The sequence below is a fragment of the Anolis carolinensis genome, chromosome 1 (assembly GCF_035594765.1).
Source record: "Anolis carolinensis isolate JA03-04 chromosome 1, rAnoCar3.1.pri, whole genome shotgun sequence".
Lineage (NCBI taxonomy): Eukaryota > Metazoa > Chordata > Lepidosauria > Squamata > Dactyloidae > Anolis > Anolis carolinensis.
The window spans coordinates 270,908,868-270,934,052 of NC_085841.1; the positions used below are offsets into that span (position 1 = coordinate 270,908,868).

General features: G+C 46.4%; 1 protein-coding gene across 4 annotated transcripts in view; it reads left to right on the plus strand.

The window, feature by feature from the left end:
* Positions 1-345: 345 nt before the first annotated feature.
* Positions 346-25,185, plus strand: part of sox6 (SRY-box transcription factor 6) — a 524,097-nt gene continuing 499,257 nt past the window's right edge. The window contains exon 1 of one of the 4 annotated variants that reach the window (XM_016993151.2): positions 346-426. The gene's annotated coding sequence lies outside the window, so the exon portion shown is untranslated. Of the gene's footprint in view, positions 427-9,516; positions 9,759-11,356; positions 11,711-13,798; positions 14,714-25,185 lie in introns of those variants that run through there. The other 3 variants (XM_008107320.3, XM_062977163.1, XM_062977289.1) reach the window with 3 other exon arrangements.

Below are 25,185 nucleotides of genomic sequence, written 5' to 3' on the forward strand. Positions count from 1 at the left end.
AAGTGTGCAAAGCAGAGCCTGGGACCCCCAATATTATTATTATTAAATTTCTAAATGATTACTCTTGTTTCCTTCCCATTTCTCTATCGCCTATTGCCTGACATTATTCACAACCTCGCCATTTGAAAAAAGGGGAAAAATAAGTGTTATCAGGGGACTCTGGTGTGACGTATAGATCCCCCCTTTTTTAAAAAACCAGGAACAAAGGGAATGTGGAAGTGGAAGACAGAGAGGGGAGAGAGGCAGTGGCAGATGTGATGAGCAGCAGTGAAGGTGCATCCAGATTGGCCCTCCCCCTTTCCTTTCCTCGCTCTCCCTCCCTCCCTTTCTCTCCCTTTCTCTCTCTCTCTCTCTCTCTCTCTCTCTCTCCCTCTTTGCAGCCTCGGTGAATGGGAGCCTTCTGCAGGCAGACTGCCCTCTCGCACTGTAAGTACCTTCGCTCAGCAGCGGCAGCAATAGGAGCAGCCACAGAAGGCAGGCAGAGAGAGAGAGATGGAGAGATGGACAGATTGAGAGGGAATGCCCACATTTGCCTTCCTTTTCTTTCAGTTTCTCTCTCTGTCTCTCCCTCTTTGACTTTTTCTTCCTCTGCCTCTCTCTCTCTCCTTCTGTCCCTCTCAAGCTCTTTCAAACTTTCCCTCCTTCTCTTTCTCAGCCGGGCTCTTTCTCAGTCTCTCTTAGTCTCTCTCTCCATCTCAATCTCTCCCTCTCTTTGAATTTTTGCGTGTTTTGCCTTTGGACCTCACCTAGGAGGGCTCTTCCCAGGGAACCTGGTGGGCGGGAAGGGAGAGAGAGATTCTTGTGCAACTTTTCCTTGACGTTGTCTCTGAGGGAGAGAAGGGGGATCGCTCTTTTTGAGGGGTCCAGGTGTTTGCTCGGCGGGTGCCTGGGTGGGAAGGGCACATCCACGAGTGCTGTGGGGGTGGGACACACTCCACGGACCCTTTCCAGGGAAGGAAGAAGAAGAGAGATTAGGGCGAGCGGGAGGGCAGTATGGGGTTCCTCCTCCACAACCGTCCCACCCTAGTAAATATATATATATGTACTTTTGAGGAATACAGTGGTGGTAGTGGTGGGAGACATGTGGCCGCTTTTCCCTGTCAGAAACTTTCTTTCTGCGAGTTTGGCGTCCAACTTTCTTCTCGCTCGACTCCTGTAAGGCTCTCCTTGTCGCGCTCTTCGTTTGTCGGCAGAATCGTTTCTATTTGTAATGTCGAAGGCTCTCATGGCCGGGATCACTGGGTTGTTGTGGGATTTCCGGGCTGCCTGTCCATATTCCAGAAGCATTCTCTCCTGAGGTTTCGCCCACATCTATGGCAGGCATCCTCGGGGGTTGTGAAGTCTGTTGGAAACTAGGCAAGAGGGGTTTATATATCTGTGGGGAGTCCAAGGTGGGAGAAAGAACTCTTGTCTGTTAATGTAGAAATTGGCCACCCTGATTAGCATTGAGTGGCCATGCAGCTCAGTGCATTCTCTCCTGACGTTTCGTCCGCAACTATGGCAGGCATCATCAGAGGTTGTGAGGTCTGTTTGAAACTATGCAAGTGGCGTTTATATATCTGTAGAAAGTCCAGGAAAGAGGGGAAAACTCAGGGAAACGCAGAAAACAGGGGAATTACAGACATGAAACAATCAGGGCCAGCTAATACCTCCCAACAAAGGATTCCCCCAGGCAGGAAGCAGCCAGACTTTGAAGCTGCAAGCCCATTCAATGCGAATCAAGCTGGCCAATTGCATGCACCATTCACCCTTGCCTCAAGCAGACAAGAGTTCTTTCTCCCACCCTGGACCTTCCACAGAGATATAAACCCCACTTGTCTAGTTTCCAACAGACTTCCCAACCTCTGAGGATGCCTGACATAGATGCAGGCGAAACGTCAGGAGAGTATGCTTCTGGAACATGGCCATTTGGCCATACATCCCGGAAAACTCATAGCAACCCAATCATTGTTATTGTCCCTCAAGTTCTCATAGTAAGAGAGGACCTTCAGGTGTGAATACCTGGCGAGGCGGGTGGGGAAGACTTGGTCGGAACTGGAGGGGAATCCAGAGGGGGTTTCAGTGACACTCGTGTCTTATTTCAAACATTCCAGTGGAAGTGGGGGGGGGGGATTGTGTCCCAGGAAAGAGTTCTCTGCACTTTCAATCCTCCCATTCCTTCCGACCGTGGGAAACCCGGTGACGTGGGGTTCAGGGAGGGAACCCCACACATGTCTCAACAGGGTTCCTTGCTTGTCTATCTGTCTGTCCCCAAAGTCCCGACACGCGTGACCGCGTCGAAGGGAGAAGGAGCGGTAGTAGAGTTTACTTAGTGGAGGCGCCGGGGGAAGCCACGCGCGGCTTTGATCTCCCGAGCCGCGGGGGAGCGGCTGGCGTGTGTGTGTGTGGCGGGGGGGGGGGGGGGACGGGACGGGACGACGATTTCCCCGCAGGAAGGGAGTCCCGCGCTCGCCACGCGCCGCTTCCCGCCTTCCGTGGGGGGGGGGGGGGAGTTGTCCCAATTGAGAGGTGGAGGAGAGTGTGTGTGTGCGTGTCCCCGAACCTAATGCCTCCCAACGGGAGCCCCTCTTTCCTACGCAGGGACCCAACAATCCCGTTGGCAGCCCGCACTTCGCCGCCACGCCACGCGATTCGAATTCACGCCGCTGCCGCCCTGAGAAGTATCCTTTGGGTCTTCTGTGTGGCATTAATTGAGGTTAAATAATGGACTTATCTATAATAATAATAATATAATATAATAATATAATAATGGTGCTTATCTATAGCGGTTTCGAAACTCAGTTGTAGAAAGTGGAAACCCACTCGCGACCTAATCACAGCCTCTCACGAGAGTTAGAGGGCCGCTTCAAGTTCGGACCGAAGCACTTTTGTTTTCGGAAATCGATCCCATTGGACTCATTCCAGGGGCCAAGAAGGCTTCCCTCTCCCACTCAGGAAGTGGGGAATCGCTTCAGCGCCTCCCCATCTGCTTGAAAGCCAGGGCGCAAACACAGGAGAAAGTCGGATTCCGACGGGACTTCTTTCCGGCGGGGTGAGAGCATCTTCGTTGTCCCAGGCAACAGAGATGCCGCCACACCTCCCTCCCGGTTCCCTCCTCATCCCCGTTTCCCCGTCTTCACCCCAATGCCTCCTCCTCCGTCTTCCGAGGCTGCAAAGATGCTCCTCGTTCGGCCTCTTCGCGCCGGGACACGCGTGTCGAGCTGCCGCTCCCACCTGAGGCTCCTCCGCTCCATCAGACTCCCAGCAAGACGCTGCTGGATGGAGGGCAGAGCCTCAGAAGGGAGCGCAGCTGAACTCGCGTCTGCCTTTAGGTTGGGAACTTTCCCGACAGAGTTGTTGTGTGTTTTCCGGGCTGTATGGCCATGTTCCAAAAGTATTCTCTCCTGACGTTTCGCTCACATCTATGGCAGGCATCCCCAGAGGTTGTGAGGTACAGATCTCGGTGTAAGGCAAATACTTCCTGCGTGGGGATGGTTTTCAAGCGAAAGAGATGCGAGGAAACAACTTGGCCTCAGACTAAGCAAGTTCAGGAACCACACAGGTCTCTTCATTCACTACACTGCCCTATATCCCAGGATCTGACCCCAGATTTTCTGCTTTACTCCCGGTGGCAGGACTGCTGCGGCGGTTGGAATCCAGGAGCGTGGGGTGAGCTCCCCTCTGTCAGCTCCAGCTTCCCATGCGAGGGACATGAGAGAAGCCTCCCACAAGGATGGTAAAACATCAAAACATCCGAGCGTCCCCTGGGTAGCGTCCTTGCAGACGGCCATTTCTCTCACACTAAAAGCGATTTGCATTTTTTCAAGTCGCTCCTGACACAAAAAATGTGCTTTGAACTGGATTATGTATGAGTCTCCACTGCCAGATAATGTGGGATAAAACAGATAATTTGGCATATAGTGCAGTGTAGATCCAACCTAGGTCAGGTCTTGACTTAGATCTCTAGCTTGACTTCCCGCACATCGTAATTCATTGTTATTTTTGGGTGGAAGACTTTTTGGAAATTGAAAAATAAACTCCTAAACACAATCCTCTTCAGCGAAATTTAATTGTCTAGAAAGTTATACGAGATGAGAAGAAGTGAGGCTCGTGTCGGGTGGCAAACTTTGGCTGGAGCTGCACTGCCCAATAATGCAGTTTGAAGCCATTTAGCAGGCATGGGCAAACTTGGGCCCTCCCTCCAGGTGTTTTGGACTTCAACTCCCACCATTCCTCACAGCCTCAGGTTCTTTCCTTTCCCCCCCTCAGCCACTTAAGCGGAATGGTGGGAGTTGAAGTCCAAAACACCTGGAGGGTCCAAGTTTGCCCATGCCTGCCATATAGTGTAGTAGACCCATCTAATGTACTTAACTGCATCACTTGGTAGTGTAGATCCAGCCAAAAACTGCCCAGAAAACAGCCTAAAATGAAAAATAAAAGCAGTCATAATTAGGATTGGCTCCAGACATGCAACTCGGAGTCTAAATCAAAGAAAAGGTCTTTTCTGCACGGGGCCCATTCTGTCTAGAGAACTACGTCGGGATTAAAATGTAAACAGGAACAGGATGATTTCTAAAACGCATCCTGATTTTTAAAGCGCCTTTTTTTTGGTCTTCCGAAGGTGGCACCGAAATGGAACAGGATTTCTTAGGACTGTCGGGACGGCGGAAAGGGCTTGGTTTCCCTTTTTGATTAAGGTACAAACCTGAACGCCCACTGTGTGGAAGGAGGCTTTCATGGGCGGAATCACTGGGTCATGTTGTGCCTTTTCCGGGCTGCATGGCCACGTTCCAGATGTGGACGAAACGTCAGGCGAGAATGCTTCTGGGACATGGCCATACAGCCCGGAAAAGGCACAACAGCGCATGAATTTGGAGTCCCTTCTCCAAATGTCGGCTCTCCCGTTGTGGGGGATGCTTTATTTCCTCTTCGGGGTCAGGTTAGTTTGGGAAAGCGCTTTTGTCTTCGAAGGAGAACCCGGGTCTGTTCTCCTTGCGGGTTTTTCTTGCGTTTGGAAGCTCCCCGCGCGAAAAAGAGAGAGAGAAGCGCTCGGTTTTCCACGTTAGTTTGGTTACCTGATGCCACCCTCCTCTTTCCAAGTTTGATCCCCTTTCTTAACACACCAAGGAAAGACTTTTTAATTTTTTCCTGCTGCCACCTCCCCACAATCACAAACTAAACGACCCCTCTCGGGCATTTAAACTCGCGCTTCCCTCTCCATCCCCACGCGTGGTCCCTTCCCTTTGGCTCGGTTTTCAAGGAGCGTTTCTGAGGAAGTTTTGTTGACCCGTGGGAACCTCCCACGGGAGCATCCCATCCCTGCAGTGGGTCCGCTTTGCCTTCCACTGTCCCCCCCGCCCCACTCCTTCTTGTCTTAACCCGCCTTTGGGCTCGCCCGTGCAGACAGCCTCGGCTCCATCCCGCGAAAGCCGAGCAGCGCGCTCCTTCCCGCCGCGTCCCTGGGCTTTTCGGGTCCCGCGAGGAGCCCGGGCCGCTGAGAAACTGCAAGTCGCTGCTGGTGTGAGAGAAATGGCCGTCTGCAAGGACGTTACACAGGGGACGCCCAGGTGTTTGATGTTTTGCCACCCTCGTGGGAGGCTTCTCTCATGTCCCCGCATTGGGAACTGGAGCTGACAGACGGGAGCTCACGCCACTCCCCGGATTCAAACCACAGGCCATGATTTCGGTCAGCTGTCCTGCTGGCACAAGGGATTAACCCACTGTGCTACCGGGGACACGAGACAGTGGCCCACTAGGGCCCCATCTACACTGCCATATAACATTCAGATTATCTGCTTTGAACTGGATTATATGGCAGTGTAGATCCATCATGAGAGGAATGTCTCGGGCGTAAATCTGTGCCTAACAAGAACCTCATCCACACCGACCATTTAATGCAGTTTTCAACCGGTACTGAAGAACGTGTCGATGATTACATAGGAAATCCTGGAACAGGTCTGTGGTTGGGAAAGTGATGACACAAACCACAGAACACGGATGTGCATTAAGGGCTTTCTTTCCCGCGCTTCCGTGGGAGTTTGTTGTCCGGCCACCCCTTTGATAGGAGCCCTGGTGGCGCAATGGATTCAAACCCTTGTGCTGGCTGAACTGCTGACCTGAAGGTTGGGTTGCTGCAGTGAAGGTTGCCTGTTCAAATCCATGAGAGGGGGTGAGCTCCCGTCTGTCAGCTCTTTCTTGCGGGGGATATGAAAGAAGCCTCCCAGCAGGATGGTAACATATCTCGGCGACCCTTGGGCAATGTCCCTGTAAACGGCCAATTCCCTCACACCAGATGCGACTTGCAGTAGGTTTAGTCTTTCTGACTTTTTAGCTTGTTTTGAACTGTATGAAATGGTCAGTGTGGATGGGGCCAAGGAGCCGCTCCCAGCCCCTTCGCAAGGAAGCCGCAGCTGGCTTCTTTTTCCTTCCAGTCTTTCCCGCCTTTCTCGGGCCACTTGGGCTGCGTGGTCGACGGGAGGGGCGAGGGGTCCGGTGAGGTTTCCTTTCCTTTCAAGGGCACCGGGCCTGGCGCCTCCACGCAAAGGCCTCGGGGCCCTAGGCCGCAGCCCCCCGCACCCTCTCCCTCCCACTTCCACGGTGTTTGGCTCGTCTGAGCCTCTCTCTTTCTCTCCCACAAAACTTCTCCCTTTCCTTGGAAGCCCCCGTCAGGTTCCCATTGGGCCTCGCCTCGCGGATCGGGGTCAAACCTGCGACCACACCAGAAAGTCGTCCCCTTGCTCGAACCCCCCCCCTTTTTTTTTCCAGGTTGCGTGGCCGGGACCCTCTGGTTCACCCTTCTTGGTAAGCAAACAGGAGAGTCCCCTTTCTCTTTCTCAGCTCAGCGACGACAGACAAGCGTCGGCCACCCAGCTGACATTGTACGTAGTTGCCTCCAATAACTTAGTTTAGAGGGGAGATCTAGGATGCCCACTTGGCTGAACACGACGCGACTTACTTCCCGAGAAACACGCGGCAATTTGTGGTCGAGGCTGCCATCCGAAACACAGGTCCTGGGAAGTTTAATAACAAAGATTCCTAGCAAGGGCTGCACCCTCCTGCACGCGTTGATGTGATACAGATAGAGAGATATGTAGGTATGTAGTATCTATCTACCTGAAGTGTATATAGAATCTGCATATATGTGTATATATTTGTAAATGTGTTTCAGTGATAGCACATTTATTTGGTCAGGAGTCGGATGGGACTTTCCTTCACCTTTTTTTTCCGTGTCAGGAGCGACTTCAGAAACAGCATGTCGCTTCTAGTGTGAGAGAATTGGCCGTCTGCAAGGACGTTATCCTGGATGTTTTACCATCCTGTGGGAGACTTCTCTCATGTTCCCGCATGGGAAACTGGAGCTGACTGACGGGAGCTCATCCCGCTCTCCGGATTCGAACCTCCGACCTTTCGGTCAGCAGTCCTGCGGGCACAAGGGGGCTCCACGTGTTTCAGTGATAGCACATTGATTTGGCCAGGAGTCTGATGGGACTTTCCTTCACGTGGAATGAATCTGTCCCTTCACCTCACCCAAGTTTAACTCCCACAGGCTTCGCTTTCTTTCAAGGCCCTTGTGTCCAGGGAGGGAGGGAAGGGACGGAAAGGCGTGCTCACGAGTGGGAGGGGGGAGAGGACGGAGCAGCGATTTCACTTTCTCTTTCGCGCTCACTTTCCCTGTCTGTCTGTCTGTCCCTCCCCTTTCCTGCCAGCTGTGCGCATGGGTTGTTGCCTCATCTTGCCTTACTCGCTGGGTGTGTAATGTGTGTAGTGTGTGTGTGTGTGTGTGTGAAGGACCAAACTCTGGCCTTGCCTCGGCCACTTCTGAACGTCGGAGGACTGGAAATGCTTTGAATGCTGATCCCTGGGTGGCTGAGATTGACAGGTTACTCGGGTGGGAGGGGAGGGCGAAGGAAAGAAAGTAGGGAGGACACCCCAAGCCTCAACAACCACTCAAACTAAAGGGATGGCATCGTAACTCAATGGCCACAAAACTTCTCCGGAACCTTCTTGCCTTCCGTACCCGGCTGCCTGTCCTGCAGCGCCTTTATTTCTGGCCTTGGTCAGTCTCTTCATGCCCTTCCCTGCGTTTGGGACGCTGGGCCAAAGGCAGGCAAGAACCTGGGCAGGGCTGGAAGTGGTGGCGAGTGTTGTGCTAACCTCAGGAGCTACCACAACTTTAGGCAGTGGCGTAGACTTGCAGAAATTTGGTGTGGGGTCCTGGGAAGGTGTGCTGGGCAGCCTCCAAAGTAGGTGAGCCTTGAGCAGACAATAGATTGCATCGTTCTTTCAATGATGGGGCAACAGCTTGATCAACATCACTATTATTCCCCTCTCGACATAAGAGCTGGGCAAGGAGCTCAACAAACTTTTTTTTCGTGTCAGGAGCGACTTGAGAAAATGCAAGTCGCTTCTGGTGTGAGAGAATTGGCCGTCTGCAAGGACGTTCCCCAGGGGAGGCTTCCCCGCATGGAGCTGGACCTGATAGCGGGAGCTCATCCATGCTCTCCCTTCAAGTCAGCAGTCCTGCTGGCACAAGGGTTTAACCCACTGCGCCTCCGGGGGCTCCTTAGCTCAACAAACTAGGAAAGTAAGGGCCCTTCCACATAGCCCTATATTCCAGAATATCAAGGCCGAAGATCCCACAATGTTTGCTTTGAAATGAATTATCTGAGTCCACTCTGCCATATATTCCAGTTCAAAGCAGATAACGTGGGATTTTCGGCCTTGATATTCTGGGATAAGGGCCCTAAGAGAGCAGGGCGTGGAAACATGGCTGCTAACCAGAACCCAACTCTATATAAAGTGTCCTCGTGCCACATCTCTCTTTGTTGTTGTGCCTTCAAGTTTTTTTTCCAACTTAGGGCAGTCCTAAGGGAAACTTATCACAAGTTTTGCTTGGCAATATATTTTGTTCAGAGGGGTCTTGCCTTTATATCCTTGGAGAAAGGAGGACTTTCCTGAAGTCGCATGGTGAGTTTCCATGGCTGAGTAGGGATTTGATCCCTGGTCTGTACAGCCATGGAGCCCCCGATGGTGCAGCGGGTTAAACCCCTGAGCTGCTGGACTTGCTGACCGAAAGGTGGGTGGTTCGAATCTGGAGAGCGGGGTGAGCTCCCGCTGGTAGTCCCAGCTTCTGCCAACCTAGCTGTTTGAAAACATGCAAATGTGAGTAGATCAATAGGTACCGCTCCAGCGGGAAGGTAATGGCGCTCCATGCAGTCATGACCTTGGAGGTGTCTGGACAAGGCTTAGAAATGGAGATAAGCACCAACCCAGAGCTCGAGTCGGACACGACAAGACTTAATGTCAGGGGAAAACCTTTACCTTTTACTTCTACAGCCTCAAACTACCACACCACATCTGTCTCCCGCCCAAATGCACTTTCACACACCCCCTAGCCGCTTCATCTAACTTCTCCCCATAACAGAGAGGCCTATATCCCAGCGTTTCCGGCGTGTCGCTTTATACCAGAGAATACGGTACCCGCTCGCAGTCAGCGCTCCCTCTCCGCGCGCTGCCTGGAAGGGCTCGCGAGTTGCCATTGACCCAAAGCCGCCGCCGCCGCCGCTTCCGGAGGGAGACTGGCGAAGTTAACCTGAGGCGAGGATGAGGAGGCTGGGGCCGCCCTGAATGGACCGTGGGGCCGCCGCTGCTGCTTCCTCCCAGGCTCATGTCTTAGGGGGGAGGGAGGGATTGGCGGCGGAGGAGGCAACGGAGACTGGGATGGGATGGGACGGGACCAGGCGGAAAGGCGGAGAAAGTCCTGGCGCGGAGAAACAGGGGTGAGTTCCTCCTCCTCCTCCTCCTCCAAAAGACAGCGGATACAGGGGTTGCGGAAAGATTCCCACGCGCCTCCGAAATCTCAACACTGTTGTTTCCTCACCCCTCCCCTTCCTTTCCCCTCTTCTCTCTCTTTCTCACTCTCTCTCCCGCCTTTCCTCCGGCCCAACTCCGCTTCTCCTTTCCAACCTTCCCAGCGGCGTCTAATTTTAAAGCCTTAGTGACACTTCGGCGGCGTATTTTAAGCTCTGCCTGCGAACACATGGCATGCTGGAGCGGTACTACGGGACTACTACTGTACGTGAGAAAAAGAGAGAGAGACGAAACATAGGCAGGCGAGGAAGCCAGAGAGAGGGAGAGAAAAGGGAGAGACAGAGAAAGCAATCCCTCCAAACTCGTCTTAGGGAGCCTGCAAACTCCTGACAATTTAAAGTGGGGATGGATTTAAAGTGCTCCTTCCCCTCGCAGAAAGAGTTCAGGATCGGTGGGTTGTTGTGAGTTTTCCAAACTGTATGGCTATGTCCCAGAAGCATTCTCTCCTGACGTTTCACAGGCACCCTCAGAGGTTGTGAGGTCTGTTGGAAACTAAGCAAGGGAGGTTTATATGTCTGTGGAAGGTCCAGGGTGGGAGAAAGAACTCTTGAATGTTGGAGGCAAATGTGAATGCTGCAACTGATCGCTTTGATAAGCACTGCAAAGCCTTGCAGCTTCAAGGTCCGGCTGAGAAGCCATTGCCCACATCTATGGCGGGCATCCTCGGAGGTTGTGAGGTTTGTTGGAGTTAAAAAACTAAGCAAGGGAGGTTTATATATCTGTGGAAGGTCCAGGGTGGGAGAAAGAACTCTTGAATGCTGGAAGCAAGCAATTAATCACCTTGATTAGCATTGAAAAGCCTTGCAGCTTCAAAGCCTGGCTGAGAAGCCATTGAAATCCACACAAACATGGGGACAATTTCAACAGAAAGGAGGAAACCATGAAAATGTACCAAATCTGGCTACCAGTATTAAAAAAACTCTAAAATTAGGCCAGTAAATAAAGAAGACAGGGGAATTCCAAATGAGAAACAATCAAGGCCAGCTAACACCTCCCAACAAAGGATTCTCTCAGGCAGGAAGGAGCCAGGCTTTGACTCTGCAAGTTAAATGCTAATCAAGCTGGCAGAAACTCGCAGCATTAGGGGGAAAAGAAGGATGCTTCTTTTCTCCCTAATGCAGGCATGGGCAAACTTGGGCCCTGCAGGTGTTTTGGACCCCAACTCCCACCATTCCTAACAGCCTCAGGCCCCTTCCTTTTCCCCCTCAGCCGCTTAAGCGAGGCTGTCAGGAATGTTGGGAGTTGGAGTTCAAAACACCTGCAGGGCCCAAATTTGCCCATGCCTACCCTTATCTCTCCTTCAACTTTTATGTGTGTGAGTGTGAGAGAAAATGAGGCATAGAGCCTGCAGTTCCCGCTCCGGCCGCGGAGGGGCAGTGTGGCGAGGCTTTGCCGCGGCGGGGCCGCCTTATCTCTCTCGCAAAGGCAGAGGCGGAGGAGGCTCGGGATAAAGTTATACCGAAAACTTTCAAATTGATAGCACACCCTAATTCGTGTCCCGCGGGGAGGCGGAGGGGGGCCGGCGTGGGGTGGGGAGGGAAAGGAAGGGAAGGGAAGAGAAGGCAGGCAGGCAGGCAGGCAAGGCGAGGAGCGAGCGAGGAGCCCGACAGCACCCGGGGCTCCGCTCACACCATGCGAAGGGCAGCGCCGGGCGGCTCGGTGGGTCTCGGCTCTCGCCGCCGGAGGTCATGCAAAGCGACCTTAAAAGAACTAAAATAAAAAAACAAAGCAAGCCAGCAAACAACGCAGCCCGTAGCCGTAAAGTAAGGCAATCGTACTGAAGCTGAGACAAAACGGCTCGCTTTGTCGGCGGGAAGAAAGGAAAGAATAAGCGCCCCGAGTTTAAAAAAACAAAAGCAAAGTAAGTTCTCGGGAAGTGTTTTGTGCTTTGGGTGCCTTTCTCTGCTTTCCTGCCGCCCTCAATCAAGGAAAACGCGGACGAAGTGGTGAATTTGGCTTTCGGCTCCTTGTTTTGGGATTGTTTTTGGGATTTGGGGTCTTTCCGTCTCGTGTGTGTGTGTGTATGTATATATATGATGGGTTCTTGGGGAGATCCTTTTCACTTGGGTGGGAGATGTGTTCACTTTTCAAGAGCTAGGTTTTCTTTCCCGGGCTGTGTTTTGTTTTCGTGGTGTTTTGTATTTGTATTTTGTCCTGCGAAGATTCTCGTGGAACTCTTGGTTAGGAAAGAGGGGAAGCCGGAAGGATGCCTTAGATGCGGGAGAGCGGGATCCACGCGTGACTCTCCCGTGGATGGGTCCACGGGAGGGAATCCACGCGTGACTCCCGCGTGGATGAACCCACGGGGCATCTCTATGCTTAAGGGGCTTTGTACGGCTCGCAGGCCTTCCCCTTCCCTCTTCCAACCCCCTTGGGTTGCCGTGGGTCCTGGAGGGAGGGTCACGCCGAGGCCCTTGCGGCGGAGCGTTGTTGTGTCTGGGCTCCACGAAGACTTCGCCGGGCCCTGGAGGCAGCCTGAGGGCAGGAGATTAGCCGCCGCCTCCTCCCCGTCCTCCTCCTCTTCTTCCTCTTCCTCCTCCTTCGGGGTGTTTCCCCTAAAAAGCAGACGGGCCAACTTTCCCGCGATAAAGCCGCGTCCCTTTGGCCTGCTGTGGGACAGATAAGGGCTTGGCCGAGTGGCGGGTTTCTTGATTTCAATACCGCCTGGGCAAGTGGAAGACTCATTGCAATATCAGTGGGGGAAGCGGGGAAAGGAATGGAGAAAAGTGAAAGGATATTTGGATTTCCGCGGTGACGTGACTCAAAACCACGGGCGGCTTGTTTACAAACAGCGAGGGCTATCGCCCACGGAGGGACCTTGTCGCGTGTCTCGAGGAGAGAGATTTGTCTGGGGGGGGGGGGGGGGGAGGGAGGAAACCCCAGTAAATGTAAAACCCACTTTTAAATCTGTGTCTGGGTCTACACTGGCACACAATGCCCTTTCGGAATGCAGATTGCGTTCAGCCGTGGAACTCCCTGCCTCGCAGTGTGGTGGATAGCTTTTAAACAGAGGCTATATGGCCATCTGTCGGGGGTGCTTTGATTGTGCTTTTTCTGCTTCTTGGCAGGGAGTTGTTCTGGATGGCCCACGTGGTCTCTTCAAACTCTATGATTCCAACTGGATTATATGGGTCTACACTGCCATATAATCCAGGTCGGGGCAGTTCATCTGCAGTCTGAAAGGGCATGGTATGGCAATGTGGATCTAGTTTTTGTATTTTAACTGTGGCTGGATCTGCACTGCTATATAATGCACTTTGAACCGCATTATATGGTCGTGTGTAAACCCATGTAATGCGAGCCGAACTACAGCCTGCATAATATCTGATCATATAATGCGGTTCAAAGTGCATTACGTGTTCTGCAATATATAGCACTGTAGATGCAGCCTTTCAAGCCCCGAGGCAACAAATACAAATAATAATGGGTTGCTGTGAGTTTTCTGGGCTTTATGGCCATGTTCCAGAAGCATTCTCTCCTGACGTTTCTCCCACATCTATGGCAGGCATCCTCAGAGGTTGGGAGGTCTGTTGGAAACTAGGCAAGTGGGGTTTATATATCTGTGGATTTTTCAAGGTAGGAGAAAAAAATATTGTCTGCTTGAGGCAAGTGTGAATGTAGCAATTGGCCAGCTTGATTAGCATTTAATGGCCTTTCAGCTTCAAAGCCTGGCTGTTTCCTGCCACAATAATAATAATAATAATAATAATAATAATAATAATAATAATAATAAAAACAGCAATGTGTTGCTGTGAACTTTTCGAGCTGTATGGTCACGTTCCAGAAGCATTCTCTCCTGAGGCTTCGCCTGCATCTTCAGGCATCTTCAAAAGACTGTTAATATTATTATCCCGGAAAACTCATAGCAACCCAATAATAATAATAATAATAATAATAATAATAATAATAATAATAATAATAATAATAATTGTTTTCAATCCCGTCGCTAATAATAATAATAATGTATTGCTGTGAGTTTTTCGGGATGTATATGGACATTTCCCAGTAGCATTCTCTCCTGAGGTTTCGCCTGCATCTATGGCAGGCATCTCCAGAGGGTTATTCATATTATTATTATTAGCACGGAAAACTCACAACAACCCAATAATAATAATAATAATAATAATATGAACAAACTTCTGAAGATGCCTGCCATAGATGCAGGCAAAATGTCAGGAGAGAATGCTGCTGGGAAATGTCCTTACAGCCCAAAAACCTCACAGCAACACATTATTATTATTATTAGCCGGGAAAACTCACAGCAACCCAATCATAATGATAATGATGATAAATAATAATTATAATAATAGCTTCCAACCCTGGTCACTTAAAGCAAAACCAGTTTCTTCCCCTGAGCTCAGCCTCCTTGATGCAAAGCACCTCTGTGTTGTTGTGTGAAACTTTTTCACAAAGCATCTCAGATGGAAAGGGTTTTCTTACTTCCCTTCCTTTTGTGTGTGTGTGTGCACAACGCCATCTCCCCTCAGAAGCAATTAATCTTATTTAAAAATAAAAGCGGCTCCCCCTTCACTTACTCCAACCCCTCCTGCTCCTCGGCCCCCTCCTTTCCCTCCCAATGTATTTTTAGGGGAGGTACATAATATGTGACAGAAAATAATTAGGTTACTCGGATTAGGTTTGCGAGCTTGAAGGAGACGGACACCTGGCCGCGCCTGCCTTGCCTTTTGCCTTTGCCTTTGCTGCACGGACGGCGCTTCTTCTCCTCCTTATAATACATTCTTGTGTGAAGTGAGAAAGGCTGTTGGTAAAACAATCCCCCGCCGAGCCCCAGTGTTGGGCGAAGCTGATCCTCTCATGGCATTTTGTTTTGAACAGTTGCTGGAGCTGGAAGTTCCCTCATAAGGTAAGGTGGCACTGGCTCGGGAAAGGAGGTCCAAATGCCACATTTATAATTAGACTGCCCATTCAGCACAATGCCGGGCCGTTGCTATACAGGGATATATGCTGCTCTGTGTGTGTGTGTGTCTGGCCTCCTCTCAATCGCCCCGGCATTCAGAATTAGCCAATTCAACGACTTCTAATTTAGAGGAGGAGAGGGTGAAAGGAAGGGAGGAAACAATACTCTCTCTTTCTGTCGCTTTCTCCTCATAGCTGGCAATTGAAAGCCAAAGAATAGCAGGAAAGACATCTATGTACAATGTGGGTGGGAATTGAGCCCTTGGTTGTGATGACAGGAATTGATAGACTTGGGCCCTGCAGGTGTTTTGGACTTCAACTCCCACCATTCCTCACAGCCTCAGGCCCCTTCCTTTTCCCCCCTTCCGCTTAAGCGGCTGAGGGGGAAAAGGAAGGGGCCTGAGGCTGTGAGGAATGGTGGGAGTTGAAGTCCAAAACAAATCGCAAGAAGTACAAACGCACACAAGCCTCAACATCGGAGATGTGGAGCCTCGTATGCGTCTGTGGGAAACTTGGGCACTCCTCCTCCCCCAAAACACCTGGAGGGAAAGAGGGCCCAAGTTTGCCCATGCCTGCCCTAGACCTTTTTGGTGTGTTTGCTTGTGCCACCATTGCACTGTCCTGACCCTGGCAGAAAGGCCTTAAAGGGGAAGAGGAGAAGAAGCAGCAACTTTTTTGGCGGCCACAACTCCTCAGAAAGGGAGGAGAGCGACTCAGCGGGCATCGCCGCCTGAGGGCAGTTTGACACCCTTCCCGCTCCTCAGAGAAAGAGGCGAAAAAGACAGAGAGAGAGAGAGAGTCTGAGCGAAGGTCATTTGCATTTCCAGGCCCTTCCCTCCAATCAAGGCCCGGCGAAGGAGCCCCAGAGCAAGAGCCAGCGCGCGCCGAACGGTGTGTGGGTTGAGAAGCGCGAGGAGAGCCTCGCGCGCCGGCTCAGCAAACAGGAGGAAACGCATAGTAGTAGCATCCTCATCATCACAAGCTTGGCGGAAGGATCCCCTGGGACTCCCGGGGAAGGAGTGGAAGTGGAGTGGAGGGGTGACACTTTCTGCCCAAGTTTCCCACAGACGCACGCGAGGCTGCACCACCTTCGATGTTGGGGCGTGTGTCTCTCTGTGTTTGTACTTCTTGGGTTACTCCTTTGCGATTTGTTGTTATTTGCTTTCCCTCTTTGAATGTGGCTTTTATCTTTCCTCCCGTCCTTTCCACCTTCGCCGCAAGGCTGCTGTGAGTTTTCCGGGCTGTATGGCTACGTTCCAGAAGTATCCTCTCCTGACGTTCCGCCCACATCTGTGGCAGAGGTTGTGAGCTATACCTCATATACAAGGCCATAGCCAGAAAAAAAAAATCGTGGTAGGGGGGGGTGAAACTTTTTTTTTAAGTGAATCATGAAGAGTAGTTTATTATTTATTTATTTTATTTATTTACAGTATTTATATTCCGCCCTTCTCACCCCGAAGGGGACTCAGGGCGGATCACATTACACATATAAGGCAAACATTCAATGCCTTAACATAGAACAAAGACAAGACAAACACGGGGCTCCGAGCTGGCTTCGAACTCGACCTCTTGGTCAGAGTGATTCATTACAGCTGGCTGCAGCTGGTTGCTCAACAGCCCGGCCCAACGCAAAATATTTCAGAAATCAGGCTCCATTGATAAACTTCAGTGGACACTCATGAGGATTTGTTTAACCAGTTAAAATTCATAAGTAAATCAGGTGGTTTTTAAAAAAAAACTGAAAATTTTCATGGGGGGTTTGAATCCCTACCCCCCCCCCCCCCCTTGGCTACAGCCCTGCTCACATACCTCCCAACCTCTGAGGATGCCTGCCATAGATGTGGGTGAAAGGTCAAGAGAGAATGCTTTTGGAACATGGCCATACAGCCCAGAAAACTCACAGCAACTCAGTGATTCTGGCCATGAAAGACTTGTACAATACCTTGGCAGGTTTGCACTGAATAGGGCTGCTATGGTGTAAGATGGCTGCTGTCTCTGCCAGGATGTGACCTTTAAAGAAGCCATTCACTCTGCTCTCCCTTATTACAGACAACGCCAGGCATGGGCAAACTTTGGCCCTCCAGGTGTTTTGGATGTCAACTCCCACAATTCCTAACAGCTGGTACCAGCTGTTAGGAATGGTGGGAGTTGAAGTCCAAAACACCTGGAGGGCCAAAGTTTGCCTATGCCTGGACAATACACATGGCATGTGCAGAAGTTTTAGTTTTGAACTGTGTGTGCATGCACACACTTTCAGCAATCCCACTTTACTACACGAATGTGTCAGGAATGTTTAGGGTTGCATACATTAATATTAATTATAATTATTATTATTGACTGGGTTGTTGTGTGAGTTTTCCGGGCTATATGGCCATGTTCCAGAAACATTTTCTCCTGATGTTTCACCCACATCTATGGCAGGCATCCTCACAACCTCACAACCTCTGAGGATGCCTGCCATACATGTGGGTGAAACATTAGGAGAGAATGCTTCTGGAACATGGCCATACAGCCTGGAAAACTCACAGCAACCTAGTGATTCTGGCCATGAAAGCCTTTGACAATGAAGTTATTATTTATTTTTATTACACAGATTATTACTACTGTATTATTATTATTATTATTACTATCATTAATATCCAGGCATTTCTCTCTGAAAGGAGTCTCAAATGTATTTTGAGATCACATTTTGTCTGACTGTATGCAGATGTAGTGCAAGTTGGAGTATTGGTTGATGCTTCTAAGCTGTTTGGGGAAAGTGCCCTGGAAAGATGTCCCTCCAAAGAAGTTCTCGGTCTCCTGCCCATCACTTTTCTCTCAACGCAGTGCATGCAGAGTGTTGGAGGTCGTGGTGTCTGTGTATATATAATTTCAGGCAATCGTTTAATGTGGGTGTACGTGTTGGACTCCGAACTGCGTATGCACTGTCAAAAGTCTTTTGACAGTTGAAATAAATGCAAGGAGTGTTTCCAGTCCTGTGGCCAGCTTTAAAGTCTCAATGACTCCAGGTTTGGAGAGGAAGAAGGAGGAATCTGTAACAGCCTAAGCATTTTTTAGGCCAGAATTCATCCTTATGCTCAGCTCAGCAGCCAAACGACCACTTCCTATAAAAGTGTGTGTATATTTTCTGCTACAGATTGCTTCCGTGGGAGTGGTATGTCTGTGTGTGTTACAAACTATTCCCTTTTAAAACAAGAGTAAGTTATTTTAGAAGTTCACAGAATTATTCTGTGAAAGATAATAGCAGCCATTTAAGCTGAGCTATTCACCTGAGGCAAAGTGTACATTCTTCTTTTTGTTTCAGTCTTGCACATATCCTACAGTTGTCCGTTTGAGTTGTTTTGATCAAATCTGTTTTAATGCAGGGCGAATGGGTGTCAGTTTTGAGCAGCCTCTTCCTGGAAAGAAAAGGGGGAAACTACGAGGCAAAACCAGATAATTTTTGCATGCACGCAAAAGAAAATCTGTCAAAGAGACGGAGACCATCTAGGATAACACAGTAAATATTTTGCGGGCATCTCTAAATCAGTGCCACCTTAATTGAATCACTGGCTTTATCATCCTGGGAAATACCACTTTGTAAAGTGCGTCTGTTAACCTTCTGCAGCTCAACATTTAGCTCTAGAATGGATATGGGCCAGAACTGAAATATGCCTGGTGTTTACTTTAGGTGATTTGTCTTATGTGAAGCATACCTGCATATAGATAAGAAGTGATATGATACTTAACCCTTCCACTATCTATGTAATAAATTCCTAGTGTGGTTACAGTTGGTGTATAGTCATTCGTCATCAATTCTGTGTGTCATTCGTTTTAGTGCTTTTGAATACTGATAGTTGATTGGCACCGTGAAATGCTTGCTCAAAGTAAAGTCCAATTGGTGGAACTTCTCAGTGTGTTGATATGTTGAGGATCAGGGCCTGAACACAATAAAAAGTTTTGCCATTTCTGCAGTTAATCCTGTAGATCCTAAATTTTGACATCTCTTCTGTTACTTCTGGATTTTTCCCTTTCCCTTGTTTCACCGTAATAAGAGCTTGCTAGCAAGGTGAAGGTTTCATTCTAAATGTCTTTCGTATTTAACAATACTTGGAGATTTCTGTTCTTGAGACCTCTATATGGATGCAAAGAAAGTGTTATTACAAAATAAGGTTTCCTCTGACTGTATTGAATGTGGATTCATATTTATTCAGCGAACCGTTGTGATGAGAGAGAGGGGGGGGATCATCGGTACTTCATTTAGAATTTGAATGTAAAACTATTATTTGAAGCACCTGGGCAGTCCAATTCTAGGCATGCTTTCTAACACTGAGAGTCTTTTATGGAAATATATTTAAATCAGTGGGACTTCAGTTTTTATAGATATGTGCCAGACTATGTGAAACTGAAGAATTCAGTGTCATGTTTAGTAGATAGAGAATGGGAAAAATGTTGAAAGTAGATACTGGAGTTGTTATGATAATAGAAAACTATCTTTTAAATTTTTATTATTGTTTGTTTTCAAGGTGGCCATTATTGACATTTCTTTGAAAGATGCTGTACTAATTTCTCTTTGGCAGTTGTCTTGGAAAGTCATGAGTTATTTGCCATGATGAAACTGCTACACATACCTATCATATATTCAAGTATTCAGTGAAGTTTTAAATAATTCTCTTTCAATTAGTAGAACAGGATCTTGAAAAATGGATTTCTGTTAAAGAAACAAGAATCAGTACATACTGATTTTTCCCTCCCCCTTGCAGACTAGGCAATTCTTCTTTCAGTCATAGCCTTTTCTAAAGAAAGAGAACCTTCTTACACTTTAAAATGCAAAACTCTGTTTAAAATAACTTCTTTAATATAGCGCTAATTAGGCAAACTATTTCATTGGTCATTCGTAACATGGATAGTCTGAGGACAAACTAGTCTTTCAGAATAATTTTTAAGGTATTGATCCTGTATATACTTGCTTAGGAATACCTTCCACTGAAGACAGTGGCACATCACACTGACTTAAAATCCATGCAATTGATTTATAAAAGTACAGTACGGTTTTAGCAACAATAAAGTACAGATAATCCAGAATCAGATGATTAACAAGTGCATCAATATCTGCAAAGGTATTATGCATAATAAAAAGTTGTAAACCAGAGTAGCCATATTTGCATGCTGGATGTTATTTAAATATTTGGTGGAACTGATAAAGGCATTACAAAGTATTACTGCAAGAATAATTATGCCTTAATCTACTTTTTTGGAGGGTGGCTGGCTGGGGGTAAAACTAGCCTGTTGCAGTTATTGTTTGTACAACAGTGCACTCTTAATGATCATTTTCTTTTCTTTTATTGTGTTGTGCAGATAACTCATTAAAATTTTGAAAAATGCTTTGCATGTACTACATGAACATAAACTACGGTGTGCTGTGAAAGGATTTGGTAATAGAGGAAGGGAACTATTTATCCCACAGGTGCTGCAAATACAAATAGATAAAAAGAAACATTTCAGCTAAAGATACCTGAAAACAGTTAGCAATCTCATTATATAATGGCGTTGTAAATAGTTAAAAGCAAAACATATTTTTCATAACCTCCAGAGACCAAATAGTACTGTAGTGTTTGCTGCTTGCAATTTACACAGAAGTGGTCTGTAGTCTTATTCTTTCTTCAGTGCACCGAGAAAAGACTGAGAAACCTCAGCATCTCAGAAATGCCGTATTGATTGGATTCTTAACTTGAGGCCCTTCATCCCATTGCTCAAAATATCTAACTTTACACCAATATTAGCCATTCTTTTTATAGTGACACTGTGCTTAGTAAAAAAACTTCTAAGCACCGAGGTCAGGTGTTGAGATTGGATTCTAGTTTATTTTTTATGAATCAGATAAAGATTTCTGTGCATGAGACTGTATGTGAAGATGAGAGAACAAGAACATTTCCATATCAAAGGCAATATATCTGAGGCTGCATAATAATTAAAATGCAATGGTTTGGACTCTGTGCTATCACTTAAGCAGAGCATTGTTGGGATCTTGTACAGAATGCTGCCGATTGCTTCTTGCATACTTTAGAAATACACTTGCAATTTTGCACAAACATTTATGCCAGTCCACACTTTTCTGTGGATAATTTATATTTCATCCAATGCATTCAAAGCCGGAGCATTTATTTTTTGCTTTTTATTTTTTGGGAGCAACCCCCTCATTATGGCTTTTGTGCATAAACTATTTTTATTCTGGTTGTTTGTATTTCTTTTTACCAGAATGATGGCTTGTTTATATTCAGATTCTCTTTATATTTCCTAAGACTTCCTCCTCTCCAGCCTTTCTGTATACTTCTCGCATTTGTATTTGATGATTAGGGGAAAAAACCCCTCTCTAGTGTGGAGGTCAAAAACGGATTCTTTTTATGGCCTAATTATAAAAAGCATGAAAAATTACATGTTGCATTTTAGAATAAACCCACTCCATGATCGGGCGAATTTTTTCTTTTAAAAGGTATGCACATTTTCTCATTCTGACTAATCCTTACAGAATGCAAAGAGATTGAGCAAGTTACTTAGAAGAATGCTTTCTGTTCTGGACACACCTATTCACCACTTTGTTTATGCTGGTGAGGGAGTTATTTTTTTTTTAAAAAAATCTACTGCTTGTTAACATTATTATTATTTCAAAAGTAAAGTAAACAAATGCTGTGGACTATTATTGTTATGTCTTTCCCAACAGTCATTTTAAATAATTGTATTAAACCTTAATGTTGCTTTTTGAGCTTTTAAAATTACTGAATTTAAAATAATAGTGTTAGTTTCAGAACTAGTTTTTTGGATCAAGTGTTAAATAAAGGTAAATGCTCTAATGTGAATAGAATGGTTATATGCTATAATTTTTGTAAATTAGGATGTTTATCTACAGAGATATGGCTCAAATCCAGCATGGGTTAGGATGAAGCTCCTCAGCTACATTCCCCTGAAGGTTTCAACTGGCTTGTATATTTCCGTCTTCCTTTCCTCAGTAGATTGGAGTGGAATATCTGCACAGTAGGAGGAATCTTGTTTGCTAGCTTTTCTTTTCATCTCTTTCAGAAGTGGATACATATATGTCTCTGTGTAAGAAAAGGACATTGAAATGAGGACATGCATTGGCATATGTATTGAAAGTATTATATCTTGTGCCACCAGTAAGTTAATGGTAGATTCACACAACAACAATTTCTTCACTGATAAGGTTTTTGTTTCCCCAAATGACTTCTTAATCAGAGCTTTGTAGAACTAGGTCAGGCAAAGGATCATCAAATCTATATGTTCATCATGTTACAGAACAACGCAGACGACGCGTTGCCTATTTGAGGTTTGCTGAGCTTGTGTTGATTCATAATCCTAATGTATGTCAGATCGTTCACATGACCCCTTGAGCCATAAAGCACATGGTGGGTGATTGCAGAAATGAACTTGTGATTGAGAGGGAAATAGTTAGTCATGTGAATCCACCTTTAGTTTCTGTTAGTGTGTGAGGCAGTGGGTATTTTGGTTTGGATGGGGGGCTTCTGGATGAAAGGTGTTTAAGGTACATAAGAGGTTTTGGTTTTCTGAAATTGGATAGTTGAAAAAGGTTTAGGACATTCGGCCTCTTACCACCCTATAAACTGACTGAAAATGCATAACTAGTCTTTTGAGGAAAATGGCACACAGGGCTTTTAAGCATAATTCTTGTTATTTTTGTACTGAGTTATGTTTGTACCAAGTAGCTGTTATTCTCAAAAATGCAACTTTTTGAAGATACCGGTATTTTTCCACATGCCCACCCATCACTCTTCAATATAGTTTTTTTCTCCACCACAAATTTTAAAAACAGTTTTATAACAGCACTTTACTGCATTGCCCTTTTGTGTCACTTAGTCTGTATGTTTCAGTGATGACCTGATACTTCCATTTAGATGTAATTCTCCTTTTAAAAGGGCTCATTTTCAGACCTTTGGAACGCAACCCTTGCCAGAAAGGAAAACTGCAACCCATAAAATACTCAGAAGCACTGTGTATTTTATCTCTGTTTCACCAATTATTAGAGTTGTTCCCCTTGATATTTCTTGGGATCCTGTTGGTAATGTTTGCACAGATTCTGTTGAGATGTTCTTCTCTTGTAAGAGTAGCTCCTTGCATTGCCTGCATGCCAATTCTGAGACTTTAAGCCATGCAAAATATTCTAGTGTAGAGAACAAAACTCATAATGTCCTAATATATGGAAAAATGAATTGCATGCAGCTAGTTTTATTAGGATCCTTGCCACAATCTTGACATAAGGCAGCATCGGTAGCTTATCTGTCACCTAGGTTCTCCAGATAACATTTAGTCCTTATTGCTTTCTTATCCCATCTTCTCTCTTCCAAGAAAAGGAACAGTAGAAAGGCCTGATCTAATCCTTGCTTATTCATTTTTTCATGAAGATCTATATGAATAGATCTAAGTAATCAAGACATTGCCTGAACATTTCACTTTTTGCCACTGTCTTCTCTACACATTGTGCCTGCAAACAGACCCTTCCTTACAATGGACTACAAACTACAACAACCCTTGGCACATAAAGTATTCAATGTATATAGAAGACATTTTTTCTTGCTGTTGGCATTATGTGTAGAACATGGAAATAAAGTTTCTATTTTTACCTTAGACAACAATTTTTAAAATGCATAATTGATTAAATAGCTCAAATTCCTTTACTAAGTTTTTCTGTAATATATACAATCTTCATAAAATGTTCACCCTTCTTCCCTTCAGTCCACATTGTGCCTTTAAAAACATATTTGTTTCCTTTAAATATTTTTCATTTTGACAGTTGTAGCAAAATCTCAGACTGAACCCTAATCGTTTTGTGTTTCTGCTTTGACGTTTCTGTGACCAAGGAAAGACTTTTAAAACTTTCTTGTATGGTTGGCTGAGAAGAATTGGAAGGTGGGAGTGGCCTTATGTATGCTGATCCTTCTGCTTTTTCTTCCATTCTCCATAAAAGAATTAGAAAAGGGAATGCGGGGAGGGATAATGTTGCACATGTATAACATCAAAGAGAAAAGTTGCCATACTTGCAGCCTTAAGCATGAAGTCACTAGTGTACTTCCTAATTACAGTACAAACCTGCGGCAATTGTGTAGAATTGGGCTTCTGTGGATTGGTGTAGAAACTTCATAATGGAGGTATTGAGTTTCTGCTCAATGCATTTTGGCTTTTCCAAATGACTGTTACTAATTGAGGTCGACTATGACTTGTTCTTAATTGTCTTTTTAGGCTGAAATATAACAAAACGGAGAAAGGGAAGGAGAATCCTTCTTTAAAGCAAACGAAAGGCTAGTTAGTGACCTAGTGAAGAAGGAGAGCAAATGGCAAAAGGGTAGGCTTCACTACTAATTAGTGGTGTTTGTTATGATTTATGGCATATATTTCCCATGAACAGAAAATGCGTCTTGCTCCAGACTGCTCTGCTTTTTCTCAGTCTCATTGACTTCCAAGCTACAGAGATATTTTTTCTTCTTTCTTAAATGTAGTGCAATCCCATGCACTTTTATTGAAAACTACCTTTCCTACTCCTAGGTAAATAGGCATAGGACTGTAGTATTTAAGATCACAAAGTAGTACTCTCTCCTCTTAGAAAACACTGATTCAAATACCGATATACAAATTATTGCTAACTTATATTGGTAGGTAAAACAAGCCAATGTATTAGAAGGCAGAAGAAAGGCAGCTTTTTTGCTTCAGGCTGAGCTGTACGTTTCTGGATCTGGAAGAAACGAGAACTCATGAAAGATAAGGGATGGGCATGTTCAAAAAGAAGGGAAAGGAGAAGAAAAGCTAGGGGCTAATAAAACATTCTTCAACATGCCTACACTTAGCCTTTTGCAGCACTAACAATAGGTCAACAAGCATTGGGTGTTTCTGTAGGTATTGCTCAAGAATACTTGATTGTTTTGCATTAATTATATTCTCTCTATACACAAAAAAACCCATACACACACTCTTTAAATATAGATATGTATGATTGTACTCTCTCTGTACTTTCTCTCTTTTGGAAGCAAGCTTGTTTTCTGTTGTCCCAGAGACTTGAACACATACCAGAGAGTTGAAATTACATGAAAAGAGAGTCCACCTAAACGTGAGGAAAAACTTTGTTACGGTACTGTAAGAAATGTTTGATAGTGAAATAGATGGTCTTGGGGTGGGGGTGGGTCTCAATGGTTTGGGGGCTTTAAACAAAGACTGGGTATCCTTCTCTCAGGAGTGCTTTAATTCAGTATTTCTGCATGGCAAGTGGTTGCATTGGATGGCCCTTGTAATCCTTCCTTGTCTATGATTCTACTGTGGAAGTAGGCATCATAGAGTATTGTTTGTAGAAATATTTCAGTATATCTTATTTACCAATGGTGTTCCTGCTAATTGTTCAAATCTTTGTAGATAGCTTTG